Source organism: Pinus tabuliformis, chromosome X (assembly GCF_031772625.1).
Source record: "Pinus tabuliformis cultivar Carrire ecotype Pingquan chromosome X, CPIR1, whole genome shotgun sequence".
In the NCBI taxonomy this organism is placed as follows: domain Eukaryota; kingdom Viridiplantae; phylum Streptophyta; class Pinopsida; order Pinales; family Pinaceae; genus Pinus; species Pinus tabuliformis.
The window spans coordinates 887,608,301-887,631,693 of NC_142308.1; the positions used below are offsets into that span (position 1 = coordinate 887,608,301).

General features: G+C 37.0%; 1 pseudogene; it reads right to left on the reverse strand.

Moving 5' to 3' along the window:
- LOC149142537 (protein COBRA-like) overlaps positions 1 to 19,798 on the reverse strand; it is a 39,255-nt pseudogene extending 19,457 nt beyond the window's left edge.
- Between the last annotated feature and the right edge of the window lie 3,595 nt (positions 19,799 to 23,393).

Genomic DNA, 23,393 nt, shown 5'->3' on the forward strand with positions numbered 1-23,393 from the left:
TGTGTGCAATCAGCAACTTTCCTTGGATAATCCATTGAAGAGGCTTGAACATGTCGAGGGACCAGAATATGATACCCTAGTGAAAAATCTTGAGCTTATAGAAATTGATGTGACATCAGAGACTGAATATTTGTCACTGCATGTCCCACTTGGAGACCATGTGTGTGTCATGGAGAAGGATGCTACGGTTTTGGATGGGATAGATCATTCTAAAAGTATTCTCCTCACATAAAATCCTATAGAATCTAGAGAAGTAGTTGAGGGTTATACTATTTTGGATGATATGAATGTTCCTAGTAAAGGGGATTCAAGAAGAACCAAACTTGTAGACAAAATACTAACTTTGAGCAATAGATTACAAAATTTGCAATTGGACTTACAAGGACCATTCCCTATATTGTTGATAAAGAAAATTTCCATATTATATGTGATTTTATCTTGCTGGTAAAAGCAAGTTGTGTGTGATATGGACCTATTTCATGCTAAAGAATTAGAGTCTAGTGCCAAACACATGATCACATATCCAAGCAAAAGATCATCCCAGTGCATCTCCTAGAATGGTAGATATCAAGTGACACAATGTGGCCATTTATTGCATAGAAGTTGAATTATATAGCAATGAGCCAATGGGGAGTGCATTTTCATAAAAGGATGACCTCATTTCTTAAAACACACCCAAAGGAACTATGATTGTTAGAATGTTGTATGTTGGGTTAGGGTGCAACACTATCACGTTATAAGACACAATTGCATATAAAAGGTTATGCTCCATTATTAATTTAAATTGTGATGCTAATTTACAACTAATTATTGAATTTTTTTCATTACAACACTAAAAAGAAAATATAATTGAGTGAAAAAAGTGGAACCAACATCACAAGAAAAACCCAATATGGTATGATGTCCTCTTGAAGAAACCAACCATGTCAAATGTGAGGAATATCAAGAGAGGATGAATGTAGAAAAACCGCTAAATATCGCAGAAATGGTGAGGATCCTAAAGTAGAAACACTCCTAAATCTTGCAGAAATAGTGAGGATCCTAAAAGAAATACTCTAAAGCTACGTGATAGATAATGAAAGGATAATCCAAGAGAGAGAAAGATCGTTAGAATTGAATGCATTGTCACTAGAAAATCTATCTAAAATTCAGAAGCAATTGCTCCGAAGACCTAATGATACCAATTATTAATTTCAAAGATAAAGATTTGCCGAGAGGTTAAAAAACACATATTATCTACAAATAAAATGACGAAAATCACCTCCATAAAAATACACCATGCTAAAAGGATAGATACATCTAGTAACAAATCATTATTTGATTTGTCTAAGGTTGGGATAGTCAATTCATATGAGCTTCTTGGAAATGGTTCCAAGAGTGAATTACATAAGAAAAATAAAAATAAGCATTCTTGAACAAAACTTCCTTGAAGGAGAATAGATTCAAATCACAATAATGCAAGACTTTAGGAAATGGTACCAAGATGAGTTTCTTAGCCAAGATAAAACTATAATAGAAAGATATAAGTGTGAAAAAATACTAGATAGTTACTTGCAAAACAAGAAACAAGAGAGAATAAAACCACTAAGAAATTAACTAATGAACGAGAGAGACAATTCAAATTTCTAATAAAATCTAATAATATGTTATTGATGAACATGAATGCAATATATAGACTCTGCTAGAGACCAATTAATTCAAATTAGGTTTGGGTTCCATGTTCATGCACTAGTATAATTCAAAAGTACTTTCCATAGTTGGAAAACACGTTAAATTATACTCACAAACCCAAATATACCCTGAAAATAATCCCAATGCCTACATCTATACCATGAAAATAATCCCAATTCCTACAGCTATACCAATGAATACAGCTACGCAAGGAAAATAATACCAATGCCAACATCTTTGCAAGGGAAATACATCAAATTGAAAGGAAAATACCTATGGAAAATAAACCCTTTACTGTCTTCCTTGAAACTTCTAGCTTAGCTTCGAGTTCCTTTGCAAAATAACAGTGAAAGCCACAGCATATAAAAACTAAAACAATTTAGCGCCTAAAATATTTTTGGCCTCTACACAAAAAAAGTTTCGATGGTTTCAGTTGTCTTGTTTCCATTTTATGATGGCCTAGCCCACTGTTTCTTGTTGTTTCCCACCCATGTCTCCCAGTTTTCATAAGGATGGTCTTAATATCTATCTCCCTCCACCCACGAATAAATGAGTATGTACTCTGCTGCCGTTGGGCCTCATGCCCTTAATGCCCATCACAGAAACCCTAGTCTTGTGGCTCTCAAACATTGGTGTTTGTCTCTCCATTTTCTCGACAAACCCTCCATTGAAATGGGGCAAACGAGGAGGAAGGTTTGGTTGATGACGAGGAGGAAGGTTTGGTTGTAGAAGCAAAGGTGTTGGTTCATTGTAGTGTGGAGGAAGGTTTGGTTGATGAAGATGCAACACCATTTTCTAGTGGATTTGTAATGGAAAGTCATGGCAGGAATCAGGTAGGGAATGGAGTAGTTCCGCCAGGCCCACTGCTAGATTTCGTTCCATCAATTCCTCCCAAAAGCCCAATTTCTCGTGCCGTCTAGAGAATCCCTCTAGAACAAATTGAGGCGATTCTCTAGCCATCTCTTAGCACAACAGAAACAAAGTGACATTGGTGTGGCACTGTCACCATCTTCGTGAATTTGCAAACATTTCTCAATCTTTTTTGTTCCTCTGTTCCTTGAAACCCTCTATGTTCCTGTATATACTTTTGAATACAAATTGGCAAAACCAAAGTAATTAAGGTATCAAACCAATGAGTCATGAGTGATCTTGCAAAGCCATCACCATTGTTGACAGATGAATTCGTTAGTGCAAAAATATGGTCGCAAGTTAATGAAGATCAACATGTTTCTACAAGTGGCTTTGAGAATCTATGTGTGGAATCACCATATTAGAATAATTTAAAATTTATTGTGTATGCAATTGGAAATAAATTGGTATTTAAATAGAACATTGGTTCCTTGTTCGATTTAATTCATTTAAAATGAGGAAATCATACTTAGGAAAACCCTAACCTGCAAAATTGAACCTTAAAAATATTAAATAAAAAATGAGTACATAGAGCGTGTAAAAATGAAATCAAACCTTTGCACATCAACCTTGGCAAAACGAACCTGGGTGCACTGGCTACAAAATAACTCTGAAAAACATGAAATCGAAATGGGCACATGGAGCATGTAAAAGATGAAATACTACACATGTTCTCCAAGATAGCATTAACTGAGTTAATAATTTAATTAGCATTGGAAAACTAAGTCAATACTACCTAATTAAACTAGAATTTATTTTCAAATAATCAAGTATCAAAACCAACGAGTTATGATGATATCTATGTGAATTGTAAAAGTAAGTCAATACTACCCAATTTAGCTAGCACTATAAATATTATTCGAAGACACAATGATAAGCATTAAAATTTTGTTGAATACATCTACTTACTTGTCATGTCTTCACTGCTAAGTTTTGGTACAATTATAGAGTATCACATTGTGATGTAAATGTAGTCTAAATTAAAATTTTTAAATTACACCATTTATTACTATATCTACTAAACATAATACAATGACCACAAGGTACCACTACTCATACTAACATGACAAATAATTGAGCTACCACTATAAAAAATAGATTTTCACTACCATGGACATAAGTAAATTAGGGATTACTTTTTCACATGTATAAAAGAATATATAGATATAGTTTCCCATTGTTACTTCTATCACACTACTTATGACAACACTTACTTTAAAACAATCTCCCCTTAACAATAAGGACATGATTATTGAAGCAACCTAATTTAATAATATAAAAGAGAAACACATTTATTATATTGGGACAAATATACTAACCTTGGATCTATCAGGGGAGGAATGGGGTCATATTACTATAAGTGAAAACCTCTTTTACAATGTGAACTTTTGAGTAAATTTTTGCATCATATTTATCATCTCAACACTTATAGATCTATGTGATTTCTCTTAAACAATTTTATCTTAATTGTTTTAAAACTAACATCGAACATTAAGTCAAGCTGACTATTCACTTTCCAAGGCCAAGAATATTTCAACTTGGCAGTTACCTGCATTATAACTTAATATTAAATACTATTCTTATTTTTTATATTAATATGAATGCTTCTAATATTTAATATATTGTTAAGTAGATTACCCATTGAATAATTAGTGAAGTATCTAATATTGGATGAGAGAGTTGTAAGGCTAAAATTTTGGCCACCACGGGTTAAATTTGGTGTTTGTATCATGTAATGCAAAATTAGATTTCACACCTCTCCAGGAATCAATCAAATACACATACCAATCAAAGGCATTCAATAGATGGTTAAAGTAGTGGTTGGGAGGAGTTCATTGTCAAAAACATCCAAGGGTTTCCAAACTAGGGAAACAAGGGCATGTGTTTGATTTATGGGCTAACGTTTGAAACTTTTCTATGAGAAGAGAAGTTGGTGGGAGTCCTTATGGCAAGGGCTTGCACCTCTTCCTTTATTTCTTAAAGTAGGCTTGAAATAAGTGATTATAGATATATGATACATATAATATGCAAAGCTCTCACAACACAATAATATTGAACATTTGCATGAGACATAACTTAATTTATTTTCAATATATTTTTTCTTTAAGAAAGGAAATATATGCTACCATGATGCAATATAATGATTCACCAGCATTGGGCACCAAACAAATGAATTGGACCATGGATGTTACGTACGATCACAATCATCCACGAAAAACTATGATTATTAGCCACTCTGCAATCAAAGACACAATGTAGGGACAACATGTATCCATCTTAGAGGACAGTAGGGAAACCTAAAATTTTATTGATGCACAGTTGGTGGAGTGTAGAGGCATTCATAGATTGATATATATCCTGAACAACGTGGGCGAGAGAGGATGCCCATGCTTCACCTCAGTTGTCTTCTTAATTGTTGGTTAGATATGTTGAGGATATGGTTGATGGGACAAATGTTGAGGATATGGTTGATGAGTCGAAATTGAATTCAAAATCCTCCCTTAACCCTTTATCCAAAAATATGTCTCCTCAAGTATCTCCAATAATATCATATGAAGAGTCATAATATTCAACTTGGAATGATGGCCCACCATGATCATCTAATAATTAATTGAAATAGCAGTAGACCCAAATTTAGGGATTGGGTGGATCATATGGTGGGACTATGCTAGTGGGAACCCTAAATAAATGACTTGAAACCCCCTTGATTTTCTACCTTGATGGAATTCATCTCCCAAATTTCTTGTTGGATACACAAGTCCTGAAAACATGACAAGGAAGATGAGAGGAAGTTGACAAGGACATTAGGTTGTCATAGAACATCATAAAGTGTGTCCACATGGATTAACATGGAATGGGAATTAAGGTCATAAAGTCATAAAGGTCACAAAGGTGCATCAAAATATTTTTGGAGTGTCCCAAAGGTAGACATACAATTCTTGTCTCGTATAAAATAAAATATACATTTATTGTGGTGATAGTGTCCACAAGATTCTTAGAACTAGTGGTATAGTGTTTGGCAATGAACGAATAAGCAAGAAAAGGGGGAAAGTATCTAACAAATATGGTTAGAGTAAGCATCAAATTCCCCATCCTTGAATAAAATGGTGGTTTACACAGGGCTGATGAGAGAATATGGGATGGAGGGTAGATTGGCATGGTTAGAAAATGAGAGAAGGGTTTTATCTACTAAAGGAATATGGGATGGAGGTTATGTCTAAGTTCAGGGAGGTTTTTAACTTTTTTGACAAGGATGGAGGTGGATGTATCACAACAAAGGAACTCAAGACAATAATGAATTCTTTGGGTCGAAACCCCAATGTATATTGGAAGTTATCCAAATGTTTTATATTCAATAATCCAGTCTCGAATACAATCAACCACAAAAGAGTAGTTATAATCTGCCTGTAAATGCAACATATTAAATACACCATTCCAAAATGATTTTTCTAAGGAGAATCAAAGAAATAGATGAGTCTGGCTATCCATCGCCTCCATACATAGTAAACAACAACCAGGCCCACTATGTCCTTTACGACACATTGTCTCATGCCAAGATGAAGCCAAAAATATACATTTACTGATATTCTTAAGCAGAGCGAAAATATGAAGCCAATATACAGAGATTCTCTGAAGGACTGCTCGAACTAGAGTCAACTTGCCTCCTAGGGAGAGCCACCTCTGTGCCCATGATAAAAGTTTACAGTGGATTTTCTCTATAAGTCAACTCCAATCCTTAATTCCATAACAATTACGTTGGAGCATAAATCTAATATTTTCAAAATCTGCATCCAATGCAATGGAGATAACACCAAAATTATGATAAATCTCTAGTACCAATGCATCATCTCGGTAAGAAGAAATCATATGAGATTTATTATTATTCATAAGAAGTGCAGATACTAATCAAAAGAGGTCAATCTACCAAATAGTAACACATCATCGACAAATATCAAAGGAGTAGTTGTGACTTGTCTACTACACAATTACATTTAATCCATCTACCTCCACACCTGCAACAAAAATACTGCCCTTGTGAATTTTGTGACTAATCCTTCCACAATCCAATATTTTATCCTCAACATCTTCTTCTCACAAAAGTTGTCATAGATACTTTTAAGTAGGTATATTGTCTACTAACAAATATTCTGTAATTTGCCTCCACCATCCTTGTAGAAATTATGGTGTAGAGTTGCAACTACTTATGAAGTTTTAATAAAAATCACAAGACACAAACCTACTCTATTACTCTATCAATGTTAATTCACAATTTAGAACAAAAATTTCATACATGCAATAAGAAATAACACACATGCACACATAATTTTTCCCAAGGAATGAAATATGCTAAAAAACCCAATCTCTGCTTGCATTAATATGATGAATAGAAAAGTATTGCAATTTATTTGCTCAACTGAGCACAACCTGAAAGCGAATAACCTGTCTCTCATCTCACTGAGAAGCTATAACCCAGACTTAGTAAATTTCTACCTCTGTTTGAGCCCACATTTCCTTGTGAAATTCCTTGAAAAATTAGGCCACTATTATTTAGGAATTTTTACAAAATGGATTGTGAAATTCCCAAGGTTGATCATGTGACTACATGAAACACCTGTACACTCAAGGATAGTCTACAATTGATGTTACATTGCCTTGGAATATACACCATATTTGGGTAACTCGAATTCTCCATGCACTAGATATTTTGGGTTCATTGATCAATTAACTGGATGATCACTGAGTTTGACTAAAGTCCCACTGCACAATTGGCCTTCCACTAGTCTGGGCTCTGAAATGTTCCACGATAAGTGCTTATTCTTGGGGCTTGGTTTTCAAGGCAAAGTCCAATGTTCACTCTAGACTAACTATGATCATCAATAACCACTTGGTGAATGCTAGTAGTCAACCAGTAAACCAACCACACACGAATTTGAAACTGAATAGGTCAAAATGAAAATTAAGTATGTTAACACAAGAGTTCAATAAGAACTTGAATTTAGTTACTAGTGCCTACTAGGGAGATATTTCCATTAAAGGAAATCATAACACAAGAAACAACACAACAAAGTATAAGTGATCTGAATGATGATGTTACCAAATATGTGAGTGAAGGACTCGAAAATTTATAGTGATCATGGGAATGATAGATCTCGAACAGAGCATGATGATGTTTTTGGGGAGGGATATATCATTGTGGAGGGATGGATTTAGTTTCTAAAAGGGTCTCAACTCAATCTACCCCGTTGGATGGATTGTTTATCTCAGATACATTGAGATTGGTTAAATTCAGCTTATCGGGTTCATGAGGGTAGGAGAGGTAGGCGCAATAGAGATGGGAAGCTTAACAGTCATCTAGAAGGAAAATATATGCTTGCATTTAAAGGTAAAGGGAATGCTAGGGGGGTAATTTGATTCAAACAAAGGGTGAATTATGCTTCCCTGAGTGGACATCATGAGACTGTGTTTGAGATTCACCATTTTGAAGCTGCGAGAAGACTAGAGTGTAAGCACAAGAGAGAAGCTAAACATATTGTGGGTTGTGAAGAGGGCCAAGAAGGCCCTTTCTGGTTCTTCCTCTTTTATATTGGAGACACAAGATTTAAGAGTGTTTATAAGGTAGCATTAAAGATGAGATGGATTGTCAAGCATATGCTGGCAGGGGTGTTTTTGGACTGTCACAGTGGAAGAAATGATCTAATGGATAAAATGAATGTCTACTGAAAAAGAAAATTTCAATGTTGAGGTGCAACTTGGGAGGGGTAGCTGATGGTTCCCTATGCTAGGTCAAGTGCTTGCAATGGATTAAAGATCAACTTCTACTACAAAGTCTCACGAGGAATATGATTATGCAATAACTGCACTTAAAAAATTGGAAGTCAAAGTCTAGGACTCATTATAAAGAAGCGGTTCAAACAATAACCACTAAGTTTTGAATGGGATCTAAAATTTTACTTTCTCAAAATTGAATGAAGTTGGAACCACTCTGAAACAACTCGAAACAATTAATGTTAATATTAAAAATTTAAGTAAAAGCTGACATTATCCTTATCTTTCCTTTTCAAAAAGGAAAGATAAGGAGAATGTCAACTTTTACATTAACTTTAAAAATTAAATATTACAATTAATTACTAGGGTTAGGTTTTGTAGGGCCCTCGAGTTAATAATTTTTTTTTTCCTTTTCAATATTTTTTATTAAAAAATTATTATTTGGTGGTCATTAGCTATGTTGCACTAAATTCTTTAGAATTGGTCAGTTTATTAGAGAACTAGTGAATTTGGTGTTTTAAGGTCAGTTCAATACAAGACCAACCTTATCCAATCTGAACCACCAAACTAGACTAGTACAACTCTAAAACCATTGGGACCAACCAATTCCACTAGTTCTAGGCTAGTTCCAATAAGAGTTTTCCCTTCTCATCTTCCTCTGAAGTCGTTTTGTTGGATCCTTTTAGGAATGGTGATTTGGAAAGTGCCATAAACTGTCGAATTGTTGTGAGCACCTAAGATGATAAGTAGTTAAGCCTTGGCAAACAGAAATTTACAAGGACCTAGTACAAACATCCCAAAAGATATTTAGTGAGGATGTGCATGCAATGAACTATTACATACCTCCCAAGATACTTAGTGAGGACATGCATGACCAAAAAGCATAAAAAAAAATATCCACCCTCAAAAACCATGCCCAAAACATTGAAGTGTGGTGCAAAATGAATTGCTCATAGGCAATTAATGCTACCAACAATCATTCGCTCTCTAATTTCACAAGAAGCTCCTAATCAAGCTACCTCCTCCACTATGGTTATAGCAAGTTCTTGCAACTATGTGAGCTACAAGAAATTAAAACTACCTTCAAATCTCCACCAATCTTAGGTAACTTGACTTCTCTTCATGCCCCAGCTATTTTGGGTTGATTGATCAATTAACTAGATGATCACCGAGTTTGACTGAAGTCTCACTGCTTAAATGACCTTCCACTAGTTCCTCCAAAAGTTAGAACTAGTTTAACTGACAACAACCTGAGATAATTAACCTTTATTGCAACAAGTTAGCAATCGCATATATGCATAACTAAACTCTAACTCCTCCAACATGAATTTATTGAGTAAACTAGGCAACACAAGCCATGTCACACAAGTTAACATCATCCAAGTTGTCTGTTGATGTGGAAATTTGACTTTTTTCTATTTAATCAAGGAAAAATCAAATTGAGAAATTCTTGCTGCATTTTTCAACACATAGTTCATTGGAATGTATTACTTTCACTATGAACTTGGCATAGTTCACATGTTAAGTTCATAAGGTTTTGCGCTAATGTGGTTCTATGTGTTGTGTATATAAATAATAGGTGTCCAACTCTTGATATTAGAAACAAGACTCCCTATGAAATGTGGTATGGCCACATTCCTTGGGTGAGGCATCTCAGGGTTTTTGGTTCCTTATATTATGCATTCATACCTAAGGAATAGATAAAAAAACTCAGTGCAAGGAGTCACAAATGTATCTTCTTTGGGTACTCATACCTCCAAAGCATACCATCTCTATGATGAAGTGAATAAGAAGTTTATAATATCTAGAGATGTGATCTTTCTTGAGTCTTCCAAGATTGACAATGTTGTTGAGTGGTAGCTTAATTGTTTGGACACATTCGAACATGCAAAGTATTTTCAAGAGTTTGATAGTGAGATTCCACATCTCCTTCTCTTAGCTCTATAATTTCTATGAAGAGCCTTGAAGAAATCAGGTTGAAGGAAATTCCTTCACCTGCTTTGTCAGGAAAGAGCTAAGAGACTATTGGCAGTAGGTAGCTGAATCTGACAAGTGGTGAGGGTACATGCATGATACAAAGCAAGGATTAATTCAAAGGAGTAATGTAGAGGAGTGTACTGACTACATACATATCATCAAACATCTTTCATCCCACTTAGGATGCCACGCATCGTGCCTGGTTAGTCATAAGATCATGTTGGTCATAACCTCAGTAGCTTAAATAAACAAGTGGTAATACTCTTCATCTTCTAGGCTATGTAATAAACAAGTGAAAGGGAGCAAGACACGTAGAGAAAACACATGGAATGACTTTCAGTTCTTGCAACCATGAATGTCATTGAAGACGGAATGATACGACAATGATAAGCAAACTTTTAAGCTACATTAAGAGGTGTATTTCAAAAGACGTGCTTTGTTTTCCATACCTAGCCTCCAAAGGGTTATGCATCAGATGGAGTCTTCATTCGGTCCTAATATTCTATCATACCTTGGGTTTCTTGGTCTGCTTATTTTTCTCCTCAGCTCCTTGAGAGTCATCTTTCATGTCATCTTTCTTCGTGGCCCGTGAGAGACATAATTGTGTAGTTTCAATGGGCAGTGACTATTGCGAGATAAGGCCTTGGGAGGACACATTTACATAGTTTTAGGATGTAAGGCACTACTATGGGATGAGGCCTTGGGAGGACACATCTATGAAATTTCAGTATGCAAGGCAGATTGGGTAGTCAAGGGAAAAAACTGCACAAGTTTTGGAGACAGTGGGTTCTAGCTGAGGGAAGGACACTGGAGGAAATCACTGCACATTTTTGAATGGTAAGGGAGGTTTGGATTTCTGCACATTGCACAGTTCGAACAAGCAACAGAAAAGATTTAGGGTTACATATGTGAAGCTTGAGGATCAGATTCTTAATTATGTTCACATTCACCATCAGGACAACCCTGGCAGCTTCCTCCTAGATCTGGCACATTATTGTCTTAAAAATGGTGAAGGATAGCTTCTTTAGTACAAAATTTATCCCTAGAGCAAACAACATTGTTCAATCCAAATTTTGGGCCTATGTTATCCTTCAAAGTAGTAGATTTATCACAAGAAGGTTTTTTAATAGTATCATTCATGGTGAGCAAGAAGACCTTCCTTTTCTAAACCTGCCAACAAGTGTTGGTAGGTGTCTCCAAAAATATGCATTTCCAGGCCCCAATATTTGAGAAAACATTTAATGAGAGCTATCATAGAAGATATGCTCTTCAGGATGCATAAGTGCTTGAACCAATCTTTCTGCTTGTACTCCAAAGAAAGAAGAAATATCATAGCATCTTCCTGTCTTTCCGTAAATTTTAAAATATGCAAATAAATCAAATTCATGTGAAAACAAGCATTAAGAGGAAACAACCAAACAATAAATTGAAAGAACTCAACCCATATACTTTAACTAAAAAAAAATTAGAAGAAATTTGATAAAATCCCTTGGGCAATAGTGTTCAGATTGAGTATATTTTGATAATCAAGGGTTTGCAGAACATTTATCACAATATTGAGCTAAGCTAAGGGTGTACGGAGAACTAACAGAAATACCTCCACCAGAGGAGGAACAAACAAAGAGGAATGAAATGTAAAATACTTACCACCTCGGTAAATTCAATTAATAAAGATTTGCCTCTCATGGCAAAACCCTGCAGACACTCCTTAGCTTCTCTAGCATGCTCAATGGGCTTGAAATACACAAGTGTGTGGTTCTGTTGTGGGTAAATGACTATGTTGTCCATCTCCCCAAACTTAATGAACTTTTCCATGAGCATAGGCTCTTTTGTCTTGTTGGACACATTACCTAAACATAGATTGTGAGAAGGAGAGCTTCCTCCTCCTCACCTCCCTTTGCTTAAAGGCCATTCCCTGGTGGTGGAAGCCCATGAGGGTTGTGGTTGAAAGGAGTTGAAGCACATTCTACATCGAAAAGGAGGTCCCTTGAGTTAAATAATTGGAGGAAAAGAATCAAAAGCAAAATCAGTGCAGATGAATTTCACATATACAGTTACTGATTTCCACAAACTAGGCTATAGAGAACTGCCTCTTGGATTGCTCATCGATTCCCTAAGGATACATCTCACAACCCTCCCTCGCTCAGCTACAAACAGATGTATATGAGTCACACACTAGGAATTGTGTGTTGACCCTAGCCATGGGCAGCGTTGATCTTCTCCTCTTACCATTTAGTGCCTTGATAACTCTGGTGTGAAGAAAGCAAAATTTTATAACCCCCTTAACTATCCATGCCCTACTAACTTCCATGCAAAAGAAATAAATCCTATAGCCCTAAAATTCTAAGAAAAGACCAAAAATTGAAAACTACAACCCATTTCTAATTTAAAATAATTGAAAAGTGAATACGTTAAGACAAAAATTTCATTTTAAGATGAAAGGATGCTCAACCATGAGAAGTTGGAAAAGGTGAGCGATTTTTTATTTAAAATAATTGAAAAGTGAGTAAGTTAATACAAAATTCTAATTTTGAGATCAAAATATATTTTTGTGTTAAAGAAATTTCTTAAAAGCTTCATAGCAATGATGAAAAAATATATTATTTTAAATAAAAATATATTAAAAAAATAAATAAATAATTTTAATACATTTTAATTACATTTTTTAATAGATAGTTTTATTTTTCTCCCTAGAGACATTATTTTTTGACTTTCTTAAAACAATATGAAACACACACACACACACATATCTATATATATATCTATATCTATATCTATACCTATATCTATATCTATATCTATATATATATATATATATATATATATATATATATATATATATATATATATATATAGAGATATATATATATAAAGTCTTTTAATAATTTTTTAAGATGTTCTTTTAACTATACTTTTGTTTTTTTAGAGAAAATATGAAAAAATATATTGAAGAAATAGAATGATTATTTTAAATGTTTGTTTTTTAAATTAGATGGTTCTTTTGTCTGCTTGGGGTAGTTCAACTGGCGATGGCCATGGTATGAAGTCTTACTAAACTAGTGATCTTGGGTTCAAATCTTGTACTACCCTCCGATCGTTGTGGGGTGAATAATGAACATGTAAAATCGAAAAATGAGAGTCCTACCAAGCTTAAAAAAAAAAAATAGATGGTTCTTTTTATTATATGAAATTAGTTGTAGTATGCTTATCCAACTTCTCCATTCTCATCTTTACCATTCTCTTGCTAGTTATTCTCATCTTTCCCATCCTCATGCTAATAGGAATTTTAATGTTATCTGAATTTATGTGTTTAGATTGGAGTTTGGAGGCATTATTCAAGGCTTAAGGAATTCATTTATACAGACACTAATCTCAACAGTCATTCATCACCAAAGGAGCATCTTGAACTGATGCAGCAACTCCTTAGCGCATTCTTTATCCCACTTCCATAATTCGCTGCTATGTTTCGACATGCTTTATTTGAGTGATGCTCAGTAACCCAAAAAATTCCCATTTATAGCATGGATCGGGACTTGGGTTGTTGTATATTGTCCATAAATGATAGTTTTGAGAGTGATTTTGCAGAGAATGAACCATGCTCATTGGTGAGATGGCATGACCATGGTTATTGGATGCTTATGGTTAGATTTAAATAAATTGCATTAGATTGTCCTAGCTTGAGTGGTTTGTACCATAGGATTGTGCAATCAAATAATGTCACATCATCAAAATGATCTGTGAATGATTTGGTGGAATGTAAATGGGAGAGACAATAGTTTACCCATATCCACGAGATCCATTACCGATTTACCTTGTGCCAGAAGTAGTTGATCCACCACCATAAGCCCCCGATAATATGATCTTACACGCAACCAATCAATTAACTCCTTTAGTACCCTTTAGAGAGTTTTTCCTTAGGGCTCTGTCCCACTTCCATAATCCATTTCTATGTCTCAAAATTCTTTGTTGATTTTATGTTATGGAAAAGCTAATATATCAATTTCAATAGGTTGGTCAACATAAGTGTGGATCCAACCTTAGCCATGAGTGAGAATGATGAGTCACAAAGATAGGGTCAGTTTTGAGACTCTCCTTCGAAGGATCTAGCTCTAACTTTATGGAATTTATTGGGCTTCACTCATTACCTTTGAATACTACTATTCTCCTATCATGGGGTTTAAGCACATAACCATTGAAGGTAGTCGGTAAAGTTTCTTTAGTGAATTGTCGCATCAATAGCCCATAAAATAGATTTTTGGGGCTCTGCACTGTGAGTCTAGCTGGGAAAATTGAGCCATAGAGATAGGTGAGAGCTATGCATAGCTCACTAAAGGTATTTCAAGAGGTTATTAGTATATTGGCTATAGAATTAGACTCTTTTTATTTGTAACTTAGGGAAATGGAAAATTTGTGGAGACAAGCTCCATTCTTCTTCTTTCACAGGGGCATGTCAACGTTTAGGTGATGGAAGTTTGGGGTAATGGTTACATAGAAACTACTAGGAAGACCATGTAGCAGGATGCCCATCTCCAGGGAATTTCATAGGTGTCAACATTGGTTAAATTTCTGCTAGATTGGCTAAACAATAATTTTCATGTACAAAATTTCATATGGCATGAACAAAGACTCATCTTGGAACAGGTGAAAGAAAGTGAGAGGCTTGTCAAAGAACTAATAAACAAGGATACAATTGTCAAATTAGGAAGGAACTTTTGGTGCACTTTTCAAATTTATTTTGGTCCAAGGAACTAACACATGATGAAGTAGTCATTGCTATGCAAATTTTGATTCTTCTTATGTTGGTCCATTCCTTTCAAAGTGGTCATGCTATTGATTCTTCTACTATAAAAACCATTGTTCAAAAGATGATTGATCCACTTGAAAGGATAAGTGCAAAATACAGTGAGCCCTTAAAGATAGAGTTTTTGTAGCTAGCAATGCACTTGTTGAAGTATGTCCTTAATGATCTTATGGAACGTAAAAAGGAACTTGAAAATTTAGTGGAAAAATGTCTCACTCAAAAGGAAAGTGCCAGCAAGTCGTGTGCCTTTGTTATGTTTTTCCAATATCTCTAGGCTCATGAAGTTCTTGTGAAAACCATACTTCACACATTTCTTGAGATTTAAAAAATGTCCCAACCAGAGAACAAGGATATAGTTAACCGAGCTCTGCATATATTCATACCAAAACTATCACATATATCTCTCTTGGTAGAAAGCAAGATACCTCTAAGGATCCATTATATGAAGGAAATACTAGTTGAAGAGTGCCATTCAATTTCTAATTTGGTTCACATTTTCCAGCTTAGTTACGGCATTCAAACTTGTTTTATAGCTACCAAGCCCAAATTGTGTCATAGATGCTAAAATCTCTTTGTCACCTTGGACTGTATCAAAACACTCCCCCAAGAAAATAGACATCTAGCTATAGAGCTCGTTGGGCTTGTTGTTGCATGAGAAAAACAACATCAAGCAGAAGCACAGGCAACATCAGACATAGAGGGGCATGTTCAGTCTATGGATATGCCACTTTTGACTCCAGTTGTAGGAGGTTACATGATCAGAGTAAGAGTACATGAAAAACATCCATATGATGCTTCAGGCTTTCCAGATTCTTTGACCAAGAAAGTTAAAAAATAAAGTGACCTTCCTAATTTTGAACCCAAGGGTAAAGAAATGTCTACAATATACAAAGAGATGTTAAAGCTGCTCTCGAAGGCTTTGGAGGTTTGGGTAGCAGTTAATGTAAAGCTCAAAAATTTGGAGGCTATAAATTGTTTACAAGAAAAAGATTATGGCAGGAAATCCTACATCTAAATTATATTTCCCTAAAAACTATCACAAATTGAATGAGATCCCCATACAAGAACCAAAAATGGGGGTAAATTTTTTGGAAAGATATGTCATCTTCTTACCATTTAATTGGATCTTACCCAATTTGGAAAGTAGGAAACAAGGCTAGCATCCAAGTGGCTACAAATTTTTGGATAGGCAAAGAGGTACACTACAAAATGCCAGGTCAGCTCATGGAGCCTTTTAAGCTTTAAAGGCATTTAGAACTTAGTAGATCTATATTTCCCACACACTCACCAATCCCTAGATTAGGTCTAGAGTAGTAATATCAACTTGGGGCTAATACAGTTAGCAATAATCGAATGGGAGGAGATGAGGCTTCAACCAAATAAGGCTAGAATCAAGAGAAGGTGAGAAGAGGATTCAAATGCTTGGTGTGAAAATCCAACCTATGGTACCTACTCAATTAAATTGGCATATGAATTTCTTTTTAACCACCAACAAATCCAAGACCCACCACCTTCGTACCAAAGCATTATCTGAAGGTTAAGGCTGTAGAGCTATAAAAAGGGTCTCTTTCACCTCTAATTACCTCACATTAATATGTCAATCCAGGAGCGTTTGGTTATTTCAAAGAGTGACTCAATCTGAGGCTATTTGTCAGAGTAATTCTAGTAGTACAGTGTCCCAAAAAAACACAAGAGTAAACTAATGCTTGTCTATGACTAAGTTCCTTCAAATGACTAAAGCACACACTCTTAAAGCTAAGCAACTTTATCAGTCAAGGGTTCGACAAAAATAGACCATCCCTTTGGAAACTGATGGAAAGGAAACTAGAGCATGGACCACGGGTCTGGGAGCAAGGCAGTAAATGCAGAGGCTCACTACAGCCACAGGCCGTCTCTCACACCAAATGCGAGTAAATGAAATGGCAGATAAAAATGGAATGGAAAATACGAAATTGAACAGAAAATCTAGAATGGAACAACAATGCTTAAAATGGAACAACAATTCTGAAATGGAACAGCAATCGCTATAACTAAACCTCGCGAGTAATAATCAACTTTACCCTATCAACTCAAATGCTCTCATTGTAATCAAAACTCCAATCTTTCATTCTCCAAGCAAATCACGCAACCAACTAAAGGAACAGCAATAACTCTTAATTATGGAACAGCATGTGAAAATCATACACACATAACACTCTAAAGAAGTAATCTGATTTAATACCAATCATCAACAGGAATTACAACTGTGTTTCAAAATGGAACAGCATGAATCCTGAATCATAAAGAACACACCTTTCAGATAATTACCTTAACACACATACTCAGCATAGAAGCTTCATAACACAATGATAACACTGTTCAATTAAGTCTAATAAGATTTCATCCACTCCGAAAGTATTGATAATATAATGCAGAGTCAATGGAAAGAACATTAATGAATGAATCTTAGCAGAGCATGTGATGTAACTTATAAAGCATATCAGATTACCAACTAGTGATGATAAGCAAACCACGCAGAAATCAAATCATAGTGATACAGAAGCAAGTGTCCTCCGGGGCCGGGCCCTTAGCCTCAAGGGTACACCGCTTTAAGTTAATCCAGACGCAAAGATAAGATAATCACCAAGTTTATATTAATGCATAAAACAGAAAGTACAATGAGCCAAGTTCAACGAGACTCGATGATCAAAGTTCAGTCTTTAACAAAAAGTTACATAAAAGCATCCCCTCAGACTAACAGTGCCATCCCTTTATATAAGGGTAACGGTGGAGATGTCTAAGTGATAAGATAAATAAAGCAGTGATCCCTCAGGATCGAAGATCCTGAGGGATTCGCCAAACTGTTAATCCCTAATCACTTCTTTTCTCCTCCGCCGAGCTGGTGCCTTCTCCTCCTTTTCCGGACCGGTTTGCTTCAGCCTGCTTTGCCTCGTTTGCACTCGGTCCTTCGTCAAAGGGACAACAGTTACCCTGTTCTTATCTTCTTCTTTGGAACAACAGCTCCTCGTTTTTACCCTTTCCTGCACAGGAGAATGACAACTATCAGCGGATGAGTCTTTGCATACTAATTCCACATATTTTACCACAATTCTCTATTGTTTTCCACATTCATGATGTAAACGATTCGTAAGTCCTATTGAAAAGCCACTGAAATGATCATTAAAAACATACCTTTTTAGTACTCCACACCCCCCCCCTGCTTACCCTATTTCATGCCCTCATGAAAACGTTGTAGTTGACATACAAAGTAGTGAGAGAGTAGGCTGGAGAAGGAATCTCATGCGGAGACCTACAGCCATGGTGAGTGACTAGGTAGTCAAAGAACTGCCCTGTTTGACCCTCAGACATCTCATATAGGGCTTGATATCCGGGTGCAGGGTGCCAGATAATTGGACTGCGGAATCTATATCCTAACTAGGATGGCCCTGCCCTCAAAATGCTTTCGCCATAGAGGTTCAAACGATTGGCAGCTAATTGAAAATTCTCATACTTAAATGGCTCCCTGAGCTGGATGTTTGGATTAGAGGTTCGGTACCATAATTTGGCTGCATCAATGGCAAGGTCTTTGATAGAAAGAAAATATTCTAAACTTTGTCGAATGAGTGCCTCGTGCATGGGTCCTAATGTTTTGATGACACCCGGAGTTCTCATAAGGTTTCTATGTGCTTTCCATAGCCGTACTGGGTCCCTAGGCTCAGCCCTTACCCACAAGTCTAGGCCATTTTCCTGTCTCTGGAAGGTGTTATAGGCTTTGAGCCATTTAATCTGATTAACCCCGAATGAAATGAATGCTTGCAATTGAATGTCCCAAACAAAAGGGCCAGGGTTCAACTCAGTCTCCTAATCTAGCACGAGGTTATGCAAATAAAATTCACATAGCAATCTCTGGACCTTCACTCCATAATGTTTACAACAATCTATAAAGTCATTGATAGTATTAATTTGTATCGGGGCACCTGCTTTAACAGCCTTTATTTTTAATTGTAAGTATCGTTCCAATAAAAACAGAGCATATTTTTTGGCACGGGCCCTACATGCTAAAATGTCATTGTATAAAGAACACAAGGTATCCATCTGTTTGATAATAGTATCGAGCCTACGGGTTACCTTTGCAACTTTCTCCTGTTCCTTTTGCCACCCTTCAAAGGCCTGGCTTTCGGATTGATTGACGTTCCTTAGTTGTTGTCAGAGTTCTTCATACTTCTCACGAGGGACTGTTTGCTCTCTAAGCTTCTCCATTTCTTGCTAAGCCTGTTTCAATCCTTTGTGGAAGGTCCTTGTCTTTGGATCTCTTTTCCATACATCAGTGAAGGCCGGGAGTTTTACCTGAACTTTCTTATTGCGTTGTTTCGAGTTCAGAACCCTTATCACCCTTGAGGGTGGTGCCTCTGTTTGAATGTCCTTGTTGTCCTTTTCTTTTTTAACATGAATACCAGCTGGCAGCTGTTCCTTTTCAAATGGAACAACAGTCTGTCCCTCAGCATTATTTGGAATAGCAGCTGGACCTTCAGCTTCATTTGGAACAGCATCTGGACCTTCAGCCTCATTTGGAACAGCAGCTGGGCCTTCAGCTTCAATTGGAACAATAGTTGGATTTTGGGCAGGGTTTTGATCAACAGAGCGATTTTTAGTCCTCCACCGTTTTATCCTGCGATTTCTTACTACAGTGGTCATCTCTTTCTTCCCGGCGGTCTTCCTTGTCCTCTGCCTCGCTTTCAGGATCCTGATTTTCTGGTGGAGCTGGGCTATTATGCTCAATAACCTCCGTTGTTCCTTTCGTAATTCTCTAATTTCCAATGTTTTATTAGAAGGAACAATAGGCTTTTTGCTGCGTTCTGGGCCGTGACTAGCCCCTTGATCTTTCTCCTAGGGTGCTTCTTCACTGTTTTGTGCTGGCTGTTCTGGGGTAAGAACCCTAACTGGTTCCGTGGCTTCGCTTTCTATCCTCACTTCCTCTAGAATTTCCTCTGGTGCCGTGGGAACAGATTGTCCCCTCTCAATATCTCCTATCTCCTTTTCATCATGAATGGGCAGAGTTCCTTCTTCTGCCTCTTCTGCATGTGGTTTTTCGGGTGCATCTTCTTCCTGGGGTTTTTCGTGGAGGTATGATGGAGTGGAAGGTTGGCCATACTCACCCATATTGACCAAGATTGCGGCCAATTCCTCTTCTCCCACTGGGTCTTGTGGTGGACTACCTACCTACTGTCCCATTTCCTCCTCCTGCCTGGATTGTCCATCTTCTGCCTCAGGATGCTCAATTTCCATTTCAGGATTCTCGGCTTCTATCTCAGGATGCTCAGCTTATGTTTCCGAATGCTCAGCTACTTCATCGTTTTCCTCTTTGGATCGCTTAGCCTCCTTGGCCTCTCCTTCCTTTTCTCCTTTAACTTGTTCTTCTTCTATTTCTGGTTGTGAGGGCTGTTCATCCTCAATTACCACTGACTGGCTAGTGCTTTCCTGGAGTTTTTCTAGCCTTCCTCTTATCCGGGCTAACCGAACTAATTTTCTGTGTTTCTCTGGCTGTTCCAGTGTATCAGTGTCATGCTTGCACTTTGCTGATTCCTGGCGGGTTTCTAGTCATTCGGATGTGCTTGCGACATGTTTTTGTTTTCTTAATTCTCTGCGTTTTTCCGGACGTTCAGGTGTACTTAGAGTATGTCTACGTTTTGGGGAAGGTGCTATCACTCTCCCCTCAATTATTGCAATTAATTCTTCCTAGCTGCTTTGCTGCTGGGTGAGGCTATGACTAACTATTAGTCGGATTAATCCATGGTGGCCGACAACTGACTCTACATGTTGTGCCTTTTTCAGGCTTCGTGCGACGTCATGGAGTAAAGAATTCAAAAGTGCAGGAAGGTTTAGAGAGCATTTTTGCTTTAAAACAGCTATGAGTTTAAGGTGTCGTGGCGTTACCACGTCTTTTCTCCCCTCGCAGGTGATGTAGCTTTGCACTGTTCTCGCTAATTCTGCACAGCGTTCTCCTAGCGTTGCTGGCAGGACTCCCTTCCCTTTAATTGTTAAGCTCTGGCCTTCGTCCTGGAAAATTTCCATGATCTTCTGGAGTCTTTCCTTCTTCAATGTCCATACAGGTCTGGTGGCTGGTAGTCCCGAGACTTCTGCAATTATATCGTCGGTGACTGCTATCTGCTTCCCCCGCACCGTGGAGTGATCCTCCTACAGGTTCTGCAAAAATTCCATCGCCACTATTTCATTGGACTCCTTCAAGCGATTGAGATAAGTCAGCCACCCTGCTCTTTCCAGGATCTCCCGAGCAGCAGCGGAGACTGTCAACTTTTGAGGTTCACTTCGAACTGCCCTGCCTCCCATGGTTTCACTGTGGATTCTCAATGGAACAGCAACTGCTTGTGTTGTTTGAAACACATAGAGGGTAGTAATCGTCGGATTTAGAAAAAAACACAGAGTATGCAACAGAAATGACTTATGAACAGCAACTTGTATAGAAAAAAATAGAAATGTTATGCCGTTAAACCGTGCCATTTCCTGGTACACTATTTTTCCCGAATAGTGAGCTGACACATAACTCAGGGAATCATGAGGTGAAGCTCCCCCCCACAATGCGATAGGCTGCCCCAGCCGTCAAAGAAAGGAGCGGCACCCAATCTGTAACCAAGTCATAAAGGAATAGCGTATGAAAATATGCCATGTTTAGAAAAACAACCGATTGCTGAAATCGAGGCGTAAAGTTAGATCGCATATTACATAAGAGGCTACTATGATATGATGTGAGGGCGGGGGATAGGACGTCTGTCGTACTTTACTAAATCTCAAGTGGTCATTGTCACCTCCTTTGCCATGATTGGTGTATTAAATATCCATGCGGTATATAAGTCGGGAAGTAATGCATGATTAGTGCCTAGAATATAAGAAACAAAAGAGTATTAGTATCGTACCTATTGGTGTAATTAATGTAACTTCGATACCATTAACAATGCTTTGCTGCCGACAAGTGTCCATAACCTTGGCAGAGTTGTTTATTTCACCCCCGGAACCATGATCCTTTATGTGCATATTAAGGAATGTGATGTCAAAGTGTAGGTCATTATGCTGGCTTGGTAACTAGTTAGCCATAATGCCATTCACGAGGAGGGGGCGAAGAGTGGGCAGGTCGGCTCATGATGAGACCTCCTGTTCCAAGGTTTGTTTATTTGCTATACCTTTTGGACCATATCCCTGGTGTGGTGGCCATAGTGGGAATGCCACTTCGCTTCCATCCTCATGATCATGGTAGGCTGGCTCTTGATGAGACCCCCTATCCTGCATTTGACAATTTATAATTCATTTGCTTTTTCTTTCTCTTTTTTTTTTTCATAAAGCACTTTTCCTTATATATCTACAAAGGGTGGTTCAACACTCCTTAAGAGTAGGAATGGTGGAAGAAGTCTTATCATCTCAATAGGAGGATATAAACCCTTTGCTCTTATTCCTGAACAAAAATAAAAAAAAGAATGGCATGATAAAAGATAACCAATCAGGGCAAAATTAGTAAGACAATGACAACAAAAGATAAGTACATCCTTCCTTCTGTCCTCTTACCAATACATAGCCTTATAAAGATAGCGATTTATAATTGCCTGATTTCAGTGTGTTGTGATTTTGGATTCATTGCATAAGTGCATCGCTTGTCTCTAAAAGACTTTGAAAGAATAGGGGCAAGAAGCATCCTCACTTGGACCAGCAAGAGGTTAGCTGTTTCACAAAGAGAGAAGAAGAATGCTAGATCAATAAAGGAGCATAAGTTTCAAAAGTGCAAATGCCGTTCCTTTTGAAAAAGGAACAGCAGAACACAGCAATGTCGTTCCTTTTGAAAAAGGAATAGCAGAACATACCAATGGCGTTCCTTTTGAAAAAGGAACAACAAAAATCAAAATGCTGTTCCTTTTAGAAAAGGAACAACAAGACAAGCGAACGTCGTTCCTTTGAAAAAGGAACAACAAAAATCAAAAGTGTTGTTCCTTTTGAAAAGGAACAACAGAAAATCAAAAGTGTTGTTCCTTTTGAAAAGGAACAGCAGAAAATCAAAAGTGTTGTTCCTTTTGAAAAGGAACAGCAGAAAATCAAAAAGTGTTGTTCCTTTTGAAAAGGAACAATAGAAAATCAAAAAGTGTTGTTCCTTTTGAAAAGGAACAGCAGAAAATCAAAAAGTGTTGTTTCTTTTGAAAAGGAACAGCAGAAAATCAAAAAGTGTTGTTCCTTTTGAAAAGGAACAGCAGAAAATCAAAAGGTGTTGTTCCTTTTGAAAAGGAACAGC